The sequence below is a fragment of the Mustela erminea genome, chromosome 11, assembly GCF_009829155.1.
Source record: "Mustela erminea isolate mMusErm1 chromosome 11, mMusErm1.Pri, whole genome shotgun sequence".
NCBI lineage: Eukaryota > Metazoa > Chordata > Mammalia > Carnivora > Mustelidae > Mustela > Mustela erminea.
In genome coordinates this window covers 16,377,443-16,389,360 of record NC_045624.1, presented here as the reverse complement: position 1 = coordinate 16,389,360, position 11,918 = coordinate 16,377,443, and the positions used below count along the sequence as shown (strand labels likewise).

The window sequence follows — 11,918 nt, the reverse complement described above, 5'->3', positions numbered from 1 at the left end:
TAGAAGCATTTTGATTACTCCAAGAAGGTTTATATGGAAAACAAAAAACTCAGAAGAATAGTGTGTCTTTTATGGGGCTGATATTAAGATTTCAAAACAGTGAGGGACACTGAAGAACCCATTGTAAGCTGTGATTGTCATCTAGTGGAGGGTCACTTTTAATGCAGAGTTGTTGTGTTTCACACTGAGGTCAAGGAATAGAAAAGTTCCTTTGGCAGATATTAGCCAAGTCAGCCTGCAGTTCCCAGATCTCCTGCTGATAAATGCTGTGCCTTCCTTGTTCCACTCTTGAAGGCTTTGTGTGAGTGGCAGGTGAAGGAGGCAGGCTCTCCTGCACTTGGTCCATTTCCCCATGGAGGCCAAGTTTTCACCTTCATTTTCTTTCTTAGTTCTTTGAAAGCAGAAAATTAAGAAAATTTTATGGCTGCCGTACCTGGTGGGAAATCACTTGAGTTGAACTTGTTACCCTCTTAATCCACTTAGGATGATAGAGTGCTGATTTGTGCATCTAATTACTGAACCCTAATTATTACTGCACTGAAATCAACGTGCCACGATAAAATATGCACCACCTTCCCAGGAATGAGACATGCCATTCTCTGTCTCCTCAGCGTTAGTAGTGACCTTATTCACAGTCTTAATCAAAAGGGAGCTTTGTCAAAGATTCAAAGTCATCCCTTTCAGGCAGCAGAGCTCTTCAACCCATGCCTAAAACTAGCTTCATGAGGATGTAGGTAATGAAGTTTGGCTTCACAAATGGAAATTACTAATTTATTAGTGTTCTTTGAGGTGGAAAATAGCCATGTAGATAAAGGAGAACATGTAGGTACATTCTACAAAGTCTTTAAAAAGCACTTTTGAAAATGTTCCACACCATGACTTACTAATAAATGTAAAAGCTGTATGCTGAAATTGGGGTGTACTCTTTTATCTTAGGGAACTGGCTTAAAAAAAAAGTAAAATGCTTAGAATACACATGATCTTCCCTTGTAAAGAAAGAGAAACTAGAAGGGAAAAGAATCTGTGTTATGATGGACTATGTTTAAGATGCTTACTTACTGCAGGGTGTTGATGAGCAGTATGGTTCCCACTGGCAAGACTCATTCTTAAGTATTCTGATTCAGTAGGTCAGAGCTATGGTCCAAGAATCTATGTTTTTAAATCCCAACAGTCTTACAGTTATAGCTCATTTGCTATATAACAGGCTGAAAATTTTACATGAATTAATTCTATTCGTTAAAACAACCCCAGGAGATACCACTTTCACTATTTCCCTTTTACAGGCAATTAAATAATTTTTCCAAAATCGCACAGTGAGTGGCACAACTATAAATATACATAAAACAGAGTGTCTCCAGTGATGACCTAGAGGAAGAAAATGGACATCATTGCTGATTGTTTGGCAAAAATGCTGCTTGCATTTGAAGCTCGTTTCCAAAAGGCCATGAGTAAGTATAGTGACTTCCTTTGAACACAGTAGTAGTTCAGTTATTCACAGACTGTTTTATTCAAGTTTAAGAAACTATTTGTTAGCTTTCATTGGCTTTTTGCTTGTACAGCTTTTTTTGGAATGTGTAGTCTTATTTATACAAGAAGGCATTAATGACACGAAAGAATAAATTAGTAACAGATCGCTGAGTTTTCTTCTCCATTACTGGTCAGGGATCCATTCCGCTTTACATTTCTGCTTTCGCTTGTGTTTGTGTTGGAGGGGAGGTTGTACTGGCAGGTGGTTCAAAAAGATTTGAGCAACTCCTTGGGTTTTGGGGGGGTTTAAAAGAAATAATGGAGTAAGGAAGGAGAATGTGAATTCATTTTTAAAACAGCTGCTAAAGGAGAGGGAGTGACCACCTCAGATTGTTAATGTCATGGACCAAATGCTTGGGGAGGCTGGGACCAGGATTGGACAAAGCTGTCTTGATTTCCTAACAAGTATCTTAGAATCTTTTGGTGATGGCAGGATGTAAGGATATGGAAGCTGAAGGTAAACCATGGGGTGATAATGCATTATTCCAGGATGACTTCAATCTAGTAAAATTGAGTTTATGCCACATCCTGCTTGGTGTTGACCCTGACTTAACAGGCAAAAACTTTTCAGTATAGGATTTCCCTTTCTCAGTGAATTTATATTGCTGTATTATCTATCATGTTGATTGTCAGCTGCTACATGGGTGTCTCATAGGAGTGTCTTTCCTAACTAATAAGACTGAACGCTTACAAAGAAAAGGGACACTAACTTTTGCTATTCCACATGCTCTTTGATACCGAGCAAAACCTGGGCATCAAGAATTCAACTGAATCGTATCAGATATATTAAACCAGCTTGTTCTTTGTCTTTGTGATGCAAGAGGTGATGTATCTAATTCTGTGTTATTCAGTTTAAGTTTTCATTGCTTTTCATTTGATTGTGAAAGGTAAAAATCCATGTTATCTTCATATACACATCTACTTTTCCCAAAAGAAAGTCTCATTCTCAGCTATGCTTTAGAATCATAACATTGTGCCTTTATCAAATGGTTTAGTATCTAAAAATAGTTAAGTAGTCTTCTTGGAAGGAATTTCTATGAAGATGTAAAACCTAAGGCTGTTGCAACACAAGAAGTTTGCATCTTAATTATTTTCATGGAGACCCCCAATTCCATGAAGTTACTTCGTAATGTAATGCCTACTAGTTGAAGAAAACATGGACTCTAGACCATGCTTAAAATTAGAAGAAAAAAAATTTACCTCTCTCTGTAACACATTTGCCAATATCCCAAAGAAATAAACAATCTGTAAATAGTTCAGCATGATTACGTGTTTACAAAGCACAGTGGATTTATTCTAACATTTTCCCACCTGGAAAAACTGAAGCTTAAGCATCTTCGGCAATTTAGAAGCAACACTGTGTTCTTCCCAATGTGTCATGTCACCTCTATAGCAATCGTGTACTTGCAGGAATGGGACTGGGTGGTGGTGGTAATGGTAAAGGTTCTGGTGTAGAAATTGCAGATGGAGAGCTGGGCTCTGGGGATGGACGTGGAGAAGCGGAAAGGAGCCTGGAGAAAAGGCTGTCATATTTGCTCAGAAGAACCGCCAAATCAGAGAGCAGAGGAGATTTCATTGGAGGAGCGCCTTCAACAGCAACTAATCCTGTCATATTGGAAGAAAATTGTAAATGTTCTCTCCAGAAATTGTCCGCCCATTGCAGCTAATGGAACATACACGCAGGAACAGACACGGTCTTCTGCTATACCAAAGGCGCCAGGGCGCAGAGACCCGCTCCAGGGATCGAGCCACCGTGCGCGCACACACACACTAACAGACACACGCAAGCACACACACACACACACACACTCGGGCGCGCGCGGTCTCACACACACACACACACACACACACACACACACACACACACACACACGCCAGCCTGCGGGTTGGCTAAGAGCCTTGAAACCGCAGATCCCACTAGGACATCGCTGGAGGCACTGAAGTAGGTGTTGCCCCCACACTAATTACTACTTCCCCAAGCACTTTGGTGAAGAAATGAATCCCGCCCAGCCCGCGGGTGCATCCAGGTCTTGGTTCTGTTATGTTCTCCAGGCTCGCCTTCTTCCTCAAAGCCAGGTTTGAAAGTCCTTTCTGCCTCGCCTGTGGTGGTTTGGTGTGGAGGGCGGGGGCAGCGTCAGTTTCACTCCAGCCTAAACCGCGAAGGGGTTCCAGACACGCCAAGTGACCGGGACCGGTGTGGGGTGCGCGACTCTGCCCGCGCGCGCCCGAGCCCCGCAGTTCTCGTCCGATCCTTTGGGTCCGCTCTCACCCCGCCTCCCCGCCCCACCCCTCCGGGTGTCGCGGCACCAACTAATCTTTGCCTTTTTTCTTGCAAGATCAAGGGAGAAAAGGAGCTGGCGGCTGGCTTCGGACTCTGAGCGGTGCGCAGCCCGTTCCCGGGGCCACTCAGCCCCGAACCTGCGAAGGGCTCTTCGTTCCTGCCAGCCTTCACCAAGGAAATCGCAGTCCCGGGAGGCAGCTGAGCTACACCGGCCGCAGGTAAGGGCGCCGCGCTGCCCAGTTCTCAGCGACCCTGGCACGGCACGGTCCCTCCCAGTCCCCAGAACCCGGCGTGAAGGGGTCGGGGACTGGGAAATTGGGAGATAGCCCTCCACAAGTGCAGGTTCTCAGACGGAAACTTTGACTGCTGGGGCTTGGAGGGCTGAAGGCAAGTGATGGCGGGTTTGGAAGGAGGGGGCAAACGAGGCAAAGCGCGAGGCGGGGGCGCGATTCCGCGGGTCCCTGAGTCCGGCGGAATGTGGCGGAGGCAGCCCGCAAGCCGCGCCTGCGGTTCCGCGCTCCCCTTCCAGCGTGCTCGCCCCCTCCCCAAGATGCTGTCAGGGGAGGGACGAGGAGAGCTTTGCCCTTTCCTGTCCCTCACGCTCCTTCCTGCTGGGGGTCTGGCCACTTCTCCCGAGCGTTTGGGGTGGAGGCCCGGCTCGCCCCGGCCCCGCACGGTCCCCTGGCTCCGCCTTCTGAGCAGTCCCTTGGGTGCCGCCGCTGGGTCCGTTGGAGGAGGCTGGGTGCTGCGGTCGGAGGACCTGGGTCAAGGAGCGGCGGGGCGGGGGGTAGGGGGGATGTTATAAGAATGAGAAAAAGATCCCAGAACAGAAGAAGGGGGAAGCCTCCTGCAACCGCATGCCACTTCGGTCCCACACACCAAGTCAGCAGTCCGCCTGGGCTTGGGGGTACTGTCCCAGCCCAAAGCCTGCGAGATCCGGGATCATGCCAGGGCTTCCCCGACCCCCACCTCACCGTGGGCCCTGGGCCACGTAGGTGGGGCACGGGGTCGCAGTTAGGGGCCGCTGCACCTACAGTGCCCCTCGTCATCCGCACCTGCGGACCTGGGTGATCGCAGTTAACTTGTAGCTCGCGGAACCCAGGAGGTGCGGTCCAAGTCCAAGGTGGATCGTGCAGAAATCCCACCTGTACGCTCTGCCCCGTGCCCCTGGGCCCCTCGCGGGGTGGAGGAGGGTCCCTGGGAGAGCTTTCAAGAAGGGAAGTTTCCCCTGAATTACTGACCCAGAGAGCAGCACGCTCCCACTGCCTCAGTTCTCCTCCAGGGTCCCCATCCCTTTCTCTGCCCTCGTTCCCATCGCGGCCCTCCAGGCTGCTTTGAGCCGCAAAATCGTCCATGCTAGGGTCCATGGAGCCACCAGCCCTAGGCCAGGAGACCAAGGCTGTTGCCTGAATGGAAGTATCTGTGGGAGTCTGTTGGTGCAGAGAAGCAGGAGAGCAGAGAAATAGAGGTAACTGCCTAAGGCAAGCAGAGCTGCCTGCTGATAGCTCACCCAAACCGCTCTCCTGTGTCCTTATGTCAGTTCACGGCCACGGTATGTCTGTGGCCTCAGTCACAGGAGGGTTCTGAGTCTGCCTGACCAGGCGCTGCAAGCCCAGCCGGAGCCGGAGCCTCGCAGTCCTTGAGCTTCAGAATTCCCCACACTGACTTTCTATTTCCCTTTCCGCTCTCTCTCTCTCGTTTGTTTTTGCGTTTCTTGCTCTTTTCCCTAGCGCTGGGTGGCAGTGGGTACGTAGCAGCTGGGCGTGTGGTTTGTCCATCCCCGAGTACACGCAGCCAGCAGCACAAACACAGGCCCCCACGCTCTACCCCACACGGCCCGCGCTCTGGCATGCTGCCCCTGCTCCGCAGTGGGGGCAACCTGCAGCCCTGGCCACTGCCAGGGCCATGCAGAGGTCAGGGCTAGAGGAGAGGGGAGCCATCCAGACTGGAGAGGGGTACCATGGGGTGACAGGAATGGCTTGGGGAAAACTCGATTTGGGGGGTGGAGTGGAGTGAGGGTGAGGAGTCTCTGAGGAAAAGACCAGGGAGTTCTGACTCCCGCAGTGTGTGCTCAGCTTTAAGGGGCAGGAGGCTGGGGCACCCAGGCCTCTACTAGGGGCATGCCTCAGGCCAGAGCCCAGCCACAGCGGGCAGCCTTTCTCCTGTCAGACCAGGGAAGTCCAAATGGCCATATCCTTGGGTAACCAGAATCTGACTTCACTCCTGGCTCTTCTGGATTACTGGACTTAAGAGGACTCTGGAAGTGAGGCAGCTCGTAAACTCCCCTTGATGCTCAGCCTGGCATCCTCTGGCAAAGGCCCTGCATTCTATTCTGTGGGCAGTCTGCATGTATATACATTGTATTGGAAAGCATATGGCAGGGAGATTACATTTTTACTGATAAGCAAATAATGATGACGGTACACTTTAGAAGCTGCAATTAGGCATGTGTGCGTGTCTTACTTGGATGATAATAACAAGGAACTGATGATCATAGAAGTAAACCAGATGATTTGGCCAGAAGACAGTTTCACATTGGGAAATGTATTGGGTTACAACTTAGAAAGTGGACTTCAGAGATTTGTCACACGGACGGAAGAATTTTGGGCTGACAGTGTCGCAGCTTTGCAGGATTTGGTGCCTAAGGTCTCAAGAAGTAATATGTTAATACCAGATGAATTTTTATTGCTATTACTATTATTAGTAATGTGTTCCAGTTGAGGCAGTTCATAGATATGCAAAGTCTTTTGGTTCTGTATTTTTTACTAGGCTAAACAATTAGGTCAATTAAAGCTGGAAAGTAAAGGTGTGGAAATTCCAGCCAAGTCAGCTTACTGTTTTAAAACTCTATGAATGTGGTGCATAAACAACGAATCTTGGAACACTGAAAAAAAAAATTAAAAACAAAACAAAACAAAACTCTATGAATGAAGTGGAATGGGAGTGAGGGAGAGTCCTGGGGCCCAAAATTCCCAACAGATGCATATTTGTTTATGTAAGTATGCCTCAGGGTGTCTGGAGAGGTATTGGAGTGACAAAATAGGTGGATTTGAATATCCCTACCATAGTTCAAGTTCAAGGGAGCCCAAAGAAAACATTTGCAGCTTTCAACTTCAGGGGCAGATATGGAAGGGGCTAGCATTCAGATGTAGGTAAAAGTCCTTTTGGAATGAGTCCCCACATTCGGTTCTGCGGGGAGGCAGAGAGAGAGGCTGTCTTCACCTTTACAAACCACATTACTCCAAATGTGACCCTTCTCTTCTTTACCCAGATAATTCCAATATCAGGAGCTTGGATGTACCTTCTGGTGGCATTTCCCAATTCTAATCCAGGGCAGCCATCCCCCAGGGCCAAGGGCACAGGAAGGAGGAGCAGCCTCTGAGGTCTGAGGAAAACAGCAGTCCCCAGCCTGCTGGCTGACAGGGAAGGCAGGAAAGGCGCGGAACCCACTTCAGTGGAGGAAAACAGGTAGGCTGATTAGGAAACACTTATCTCTCCTGGCCACAGCAGTAACCAAAGTTAAGGCAGGTGCAAAAGAGGAAGAAGAGGGAGCAGTTGAGTAACAGGAAATGAAGAGGAACTGGGGGAGAAATCTGTGAGGACAAGAATGTGAGAGTGTGCCATTAACAGCCCCCGAAGTGCTGGGTTCAAGCTCCGTCACTGATGTCAGCCTTCGCAGTGTGCCTGTGACAGAAGGCCTATCAGTGATTATCTCAACACAGCCACTCACATCACACCCGACTCATGATCTGATCTTAATCTTTCTTCACTTCACTCAGTAGGATCTACAGACTGACAAACATTTTGTCACACATTTCTCTTGAAGGACTGGTTTTCTTCATTTAAACTTATCTCTGAGTTGGTTGGACATTTTATGGTATGAATTCTGTGTCATTTTCCTCAGACTCCTATGTATCAAACACTGTCAATATTCTCCGTGCAACTATTAATACCTGTCTCTCATTCCCCGTCCCCTGTCTGCACTTCATTCATTGAGCAGGGCGTTGGGACTGCTTTTGTTACAGGGCATCAGAGCCAGTGTCCTAATTGCATACCCCAAATCTTAGCTGAATCACGTGGGCATGGTGGTGGTGGTGTGTATGGTTTCTGTGGGACAAAGGAAGGAGGTTGTTTTTCCTTGGAAATGAGTTTTCATAGAGTGTGTTCTAAGTTGATGGCACTGTCCTAAGCCCTTTCATCTATTATATCATCTGTCCTGTTAGTGCTTTATCCCCACTGTTGAAGATAGCGTCTGGCGCATCCTAGGAGCTTTTAAATATGTGTTGAATGAATGAAGAGATGAATCAATTCTCGTTGTGTCATTGTAACAGTCATGTTACCGAGGTAGACGTCATTTTCCCCATTTTTCGGCATTCGGAGGCCTCAGGTAATGGCCCAAGATTGCACAGCTGGTAAGTTGCAGTCCCTAGCTGCAAACACAAGCCGGTTGGACTTCAGTCTTTGTCTTATGCTGTGCTGATTGGCTCTCTGAAGAGTGGCAGCATTCATTTTCCCTCTGTTTGGGGAAGTCAAAACTCTGGTGTTCAGAGTTCAGCATTATTCTCCCCCATCCTTTTTTTATTTTTATTTTTTTTAAAAGATTTTATTTATTTGTCAGAGAGAGAGAGAGAACACAGTAGGCAGAGTGGCAGGCACAGGCAGAGAAAGAAACAGGCTCTTCACTGAACGAGGAGCCCAATGCAGGACTCAATCCCAGGACGCTGGGATCATGACCTGAGTGGAAGGCAGATGCTTAACGGACTGAGCCACCCAGACATCCCACTCCGCATCCTTTTAATTCAGCTCTGCATATACTTGTTGGATTCCCTAAACCCTAAGCAAGGCAGATTCGGTGCTAACTAGATTCTTAGTTGGCACAGCATGCTTGTTCTGATTGATCTGTGAATGCCGCTGGCAGAGGAAAACAAGGACACTGAAATTACCTGGTATGTTGGCAGATGTTCTTTCCACCTTTTGCTACACTAAGATCTCCTTTTGTCTGGTGCGCAGGATGAAAGAGAGTGTCGATATCATTTAGATTAACTCATGATATGTGCTGAAGTGGGCAAAGAGGCTTTTCTAGCAAAGGCAGGTCACCAAGAGCTGCCTAAGAACACACACCTCCCAACTTCGAGTATCGTGGTCTCTTCATTTTGCCATGCTGGATGAGTTCCTCTTAATTTATTAAGATTGCGGGTACTTAACGGTTCTGAATTCCAATGGCAACTTTAAATTTTAGTTAGAATTTACTATCCCCCTCTCTTCTGAGAGGCATGACTTTGTGAAATAGCTATTAGCAAAGGGCGAGTGAGGTAGGTTCTGGCTGGTTTGCCTCCTTCCACACTTCATATATTCTTGTCTTTATTTTGCTTCCCTTTTTTCCCCTCATGTTCAAGCTCCTTCTTTTATACTGTGACCTAAATATACAATCATCTTAACTGGTGCTGTTACCATGGTAATGCTTCATGGTAGATAAGGGTACATACTAAAAAATCAGTTTCTTTCATTAGCCATGGAATTCCTTCTCTTTCTCCCTCTCTCCCAAATCCTGGCTTTCACGGAATGATGCCCTCTGGTGTTCAGTAGCAGGAAGCACATTACTTTGGAGAGGGCGAGAACATCATTTTTTAAAACTTTGAGAAAATTTCAATTCTAATTTTAATTTGAAATAGACAAAAGCAAGAAAGACCTGTAATTAGTATATTTTTTAAGCAGAAAGGTTGGTAGAAGAAGTTCATAGTGAGTGCCGTTTTCTCTGTAGAATTCTAGAAACTTGCGGGAAAGCTAGGATATTTATGCCCTTATCTGTTTAAAATTGCTGTGAAAATATTTCTGTGGGAAACAAAGAGGTTTCATTGAGGTATCTCTGGAAGAACAATCTAATGGAATATTCTGTATTTTTAAATCTTTAAAGACTTCAAAATGGAAGTCTTTTATCTTTAGAATGAGAATATTTTTATTGATGTATAGAATTTTATATGTAATTTTTAGTTGTTATATGAGAAACTTGGAAGTTTTACTCTATATTGTAATGCCAATCTGCACATATTATTAGTCACAAATTACATGACATTGGAAGAAGTGAGGTTGATACTCTACAAGCAGGTCGGTTTTTTTTCCTCCCTGCAATTCTCCTCACACCATGGTGTCCCCTAGTCCAGCCTCTCCCTGAAACTTCCCTAAAATTCTTCCCCTCCTCTCCATCCACATAACTTTTCCAGACCTTTAGCGTCTCTCACATGAACTGCCACCAGAGCCTTGCATTTCTAACTGGTCTCCCACCTCCAGTCTTTCCCTAGTACAATCTATGCCTCACGCTGCCAGCATGACCTTTCTAAAATGCAAATCTGAGCATGTCATCGTCTTGTTAAAAATTCTTCACTGTTTCTCAACTGTCTAGGATAAACTCTAAAATCCGCATGAGCTCTTCTTCCGTAACTGACGGAAGCCTTTTTGCCAGGCTGTATCCCTTTCTGCCTTTTCCATATTCCCCCACTGCACGAGGAGATAATACACATAAATAGCGGATAATGACTGGCACAGAGAAAATGCTAAATAAATATTGGCCAGTATAGTTCTTTGTCTCTTTATTCTTCTCCTCTGCTTCCTTTTCCTTTTTCCCCTCCTCCTCTTTATCTGATTTTTTAAAAGATTTTATTTAGGGGTGCCTGGGTGGCTCAGTGGGTAAAAGCCTCTACCTTCGGCTCGGGTCATGATCCCAGGGTCCTGGGATCAAGCCCCGCATCGGGCTCTCTGCTTCCTCCTCTCTCTGCCTGCCTCTCTGCCTGCTTGTGATCTCTATCTGTCAAATAAAATAAATAAAATCTTAAAAAAAAAGATTTTATGTATTTTTGAGAGATTGAGAGAGAGAGAGAGAGAATGAACATGAGTGGCAGAGAGAGAGAGAAGAGAGATTCACTCCCAGGACCCTGGGATTGTGACCTGAGCAGAAGGCAGATGCTTAACCGACTGAACCACCCAGGCATCCTCTTTATCTAATTTGTTAGTAGTACAGTAAACCGTGGTAAACATCACATGCACATTAGCCGTCACCCAAACTGATAACAATTGCTAAGAGAAGCAATGATGTGGCAGGTAGTTTGGTGAATATTTTACCCTCTGTATCTCGTTTACTCTCCCACCGCCAGACGCACTGCACTCTAGTTACTCGGTGTATGTTTGTTATTTTGGTATGCATAGTTGATATAATAATGTTGACACTCTTGGCACTTGACAGTTATATAGCAAAGTGTTTGAAAGGTGAAAACGTGGGTTTTTCATTTTAAAGAGTTCTTTGGGGTTTGCTGATTATTTTCTTAGATAGTAAACTGAACTATTTAAAAGGGTTAACCTATAGAAGTGTTCTATGACTTGGGTGATTTTACCTGGTGCTGGTAGCGGAGTGCCAAGCGGAGCTTGCTAGGGAGGCCCAGGAAGGTCTGAAATGGGAACAGAGGCCATAATTTTATAACATGTATGTTTCAAATGCATTATAAATATGGAGCTTCATTTTTCCCCATGTTTTCCGTAGATAATGTGGACCTTAGTCAGTAGTCTCCCATTCATTCTATTTTACTGTGTCAGAGGACTGATCAGCGTCTCCACAGACTACACACAAGTAGGGCCGGCAAGCCCATGGAAAATGTGCAACAGTACTAACAACAGAACCGAAAATGTAGATTTCTTAAGGTCAGTGAAAATAAATAGCAAAAAGTGTGGTAGCAGAGCAGTATTTGGAAGTGATCTGTATTTACTAGGATCAGAAAAGCAATACTTCTCTTTCCTGAACCCGGTACCCCCTGAGTGTTGATCTCATGGCAGAACCGGACCCACTTTCCCAGCAGTTGGTATTCAGAAGCATTGGGTATGATACTTTGAATCACCAGATTCTGAATTAGTTACACCACTCCTGTCTTCCCAAAAGGCTTTTAAAAGATTCATTCACAGGTTATGTCATTGAAATACTCTGTCTTGCAAAGATTTTAAGGCAGCAGGTTTGGCGTCAGACCCAGAAATCTATTCTTTAACGAACATCTCAGGTGATACTGAAGTGAGTAATCACAGTGCCACATTTTAAATAATACCACCTTGAAGAACTGGCATCTAAAGG

At 45.9% G+C, this 11,918-nt stretch overlaps 1 protein-coding gene across 4 annotated transcripts in view; it reads left to right on the top strand.

The window, feature by feature from the left end:
* The first annotated feature begins 3,056 nt into the window (after window positions 1–3,056).
* CHRM2 (cholinergic receptor muscarinic 2) overlaps window positions 3,057–11,918 on the top strand; it is a 145,745-nt gene continuing 136,883 nt past the window's right edge. Inside the window, exons 1-3 of one of the 4 annotated variants that reach the window (XM_032305297.1) lie at window positions 3,057–3,603; window positions 3,864–4,026; window positions 7,080–7,276. The gene's annotated coding sequence lies outside the window, so the exon portion shown is untranslated. Of the gene's footprint in view, window positions 3,604–3,694; window positions 3,785–3,863; window positions 4,027–7,079; window positions 7,277–11,918 lie in introns of those variants that run through there. The other 3 variants (XM_032305298.1, XM_032305295.1, XM_032305296.1) reach the window with 3 other exon arrangements.